The sequence below is a fragment of the Haliaeetus albicilla genome, unplaced genomic scaffold, assembly GCF_947461875.1.
Source record: "Haliaeetus albicilla unplaced genomic scaffold, bHalAlb1.1 scaffold_57, whole genome shotgun sequence".
NCBI classification, from domain to species: Eukaryota; Metazoa; Chordata; class Aves; order Accipitriformes; family Accipitridae; genus Haliaeetus; species Haliaeetus albicilla.
The window spans coordinates 490,001-492,500 of record NW_027212557.1 but is presented as its reverse complement, the minus strand read 5'-3'; the positions used below and the strand labels follow the sequence as shown (position 1 = coordinate 492,500).

The window sequence follows — 2,500 nt, the reverse complement described above, 5'->3', positions numbered from 1 at the left end:
GGGCAGGAGGAGGAAGCGGCGAGCGGCGGTGAGGACGGGGCAGCAGGGCGCGAGCGGCGCGAGAGGAGAGGGTCCTCCGGGGTCGCGGGAGGCGTCTCCCGCGACCCTGCCCGCACCGTGTCGGGCTGCTGCGGAGCAGCCCGGCCGGCCGCGCAGGGGAAAGGCCTCCGGGCATTCCGGGCGGGTGCGCGGCGCCGGGTGGGGTGGCGGCGGCGCCCCCCCCCGCACCTCTCCCCACGAGGGAGCCGGGGCGGGGGGGGCTCTGCCGCCGCCTCCTCTGGTGGGCAAGGCCCCCGCCGGGCTGTGTCCCGCGCCAGCGGGCGGCCCGAGCCACGGCTCTCCTCCCGGGCGCAGCGCCGGGCTACTGAGGGAAACCCCGGGCCCCGGGAAGGAGGACGTGGTGGTGGCGGTGGATGTCGGGCGCGCCCCCGCGGGCGGACGCTCCCCCGAGGGCGGCAGCGGGGGAGGCACCCCCGCGGGGCCTGCAGGTCGTTTCCCTCACCCCAGGGCCAGGTACCTAGCGTCCGCGCCTCCGCGGCCCTCCCTCGGTGAGCCCGGGGGTCGAAGGCCGTGGAGCCGGGCGGAGGTTTAAAGACGCGGGCGGCTCGATGCGACCCGGGGGGCGGCCGGGCGGCGGTGCCTTAAAGGGGCCGGGAGTTCCTCCCACGAAGGCCCCTGGTGGGCTGCCGCCCGTGCTCATCCCGCGGGCAGCCGTGCCGGGGAGGGGTCCCGCTGCCCCCTCCTCTCCGCGGTCCGGTCTCGGTGGAGACCGCGGTGCGGTCGGCCGTAGCCGGCCTGCCTGCCTCGAAACGGGCGACCCCGGCGTGAGCGCGGGCTCACTGCCCGGGGTGGCGGGTCCCCGCGGTGGGGGCTCGCTGGGCGGCTGCCGGGCCGCCGCGCCTCCGTCGCAGCGCTGCGCCGCGCTGCGCTCCGTTCTCCCCCTCGCCCTGGCGAGTGCTCGGCGGTCTCCCGCCACTGGCTGCTGGCAAGGGCGGCATCCCGGCTGAGCGTTGGCGGCGCCGCTCGGCCTGTCGGTCGGCCGGAGGGCGCTCGCTGCCGGCCGCGGCTGTCCTGTCCCGGGCCCTGCCCGCCGCTTCCCCGTCGCGCTTCCCGGCCGCGCCGGGCAGGTGGGCGGGGGCGGGCGGGGGCACCCCACGCGCGGTCTCCGCGTGGAAACGGGGAGAGCGGGCGCTGTCCCCGGCTTAGCGCCGTCCGCCTTCCACCTGGGGCGTGCCCGTGGAAGGGGCCGAGGCGAGAAGCGGTGGCGGTGGTTCCGGGAGGGCAGCCGCTCTGGTGCGGCAGCGGGTGCCGTCCGGCAGGCCGCGGGCGGTGCGTCGCCGGCTCTGGCGGTTGCCGCCTCTTGGAGCCGTTGGCGTGGCCGCGGAGTTGCCGTCGGGACGAGCCCGGGGGAGCTGGCTGTCGTAGTGCGGCGCAGCTGGCACGGAGGCGCGTGCGGGGCCGGTGGGGCTCCCCGCTGCTGCCCAGCAGCAGCAGCAGCCGTGTTGTCCGGAGCGTGGTGGGCAGGCCGCGCGCGGTCGGGTGCATCGCTGCCTCTGCCCAGAGGCCGGGCCGAGCCCGTGCGCCTGGGCCGCCTCCGACGCCAGCAAGGCATTTCCCAGGTCGGTCGGGAGCGCGGGCTCCCCAGCCTTGCCGTTCGGAGTTTTCCGTTCCTTTCCCCCCCTTTCTCTGTGTGTGCTTGTACGGTCAGCAGAGGCGCGGCTTCTCCGTCGTGCTGCGCCGTGCCCCCTCCGCGCGTGCGGAGGGGGGTGGGCGGGCGGGCGGTGGGCCATCCTCCGGAGGGGCCGCTTGCCTGTGGCGAGCGGTCCTGGCCCCCTCGCGCGTGCGGGGCGGTGCCGAAAGCCAGACAACTCTTAGCGGTGGATCACTCGGCTCGTGCGTCGATGAAGAACGCAGCTAGCTGCGAGAATTAATGTGAATTGCAGGACACATTGATCATCGACACTTCGAACGCACTTGCGGCCCCGGGTTCCTCCCGGGGCTACGCCTGTCTGAGCGTCGCTTGACGATCAATCGCCCGTCTGTGCCGCCGCCCCTCGCCTCGCGGCGGGGCGGCGGTCGCAGCGGCGCGGCTGGGGTGCCTCGCAGGCCCGCGCGCGCGCGGCCCCGGGCCCGGGGAGTCGTTCCCCGCAGCCCGGCGGCGGCGGCTGCCAAGGGCCTTCGTCCCCCTAAATCGAGACTCGGGGAGCGCTCCGAAGCTCCCCGCTCCCGGAGCACCCGCTGGGCGGAGCTCGTCCCGCCGGGGCCGTCAGGGTTCGTCGAGCCGGTCGGGCCTGGCGCGGCGGTGGGGAGAGAGAAGGGGGGAGGTGCGGGCCTCGCCCCCGGCCTCCCGCGCGGGCGGCTGTCTGCGGGTGGGTACCGCGGTGGTACCGTGCCGTGCTGCCGCGCGCGCGTGTGCGTGCCGGGGACGGGGGTCACCCCCGTCGCCCCCCCCCAGCCTCTTCTCCCCGACCCCCCGCCGCGCCCCGGGCGGCGGCGGCGG

The 2,500-nt window shown here is 77.4% G+C and overlaps 1 non-coding gene across 1 annotated transcript; it reads left to right on the top strand.

The window, feature by feature from the left end:
* Window positions 1-1,866: 1,866 nt before the first annotated feature.
* On the top strand, window positions 1,867-2,019 carry LOC138684395 (5.8S ribosomal RNA). The gene has a single exon (XR_011323668.1). It is a non-coding gene; the product is annotated as a 5.8S ribosomal RNA (ribosomal RNA).
* The last annotated feature ends 481 nt before the right edge of the window (window positions 2,020-2,500 follow it).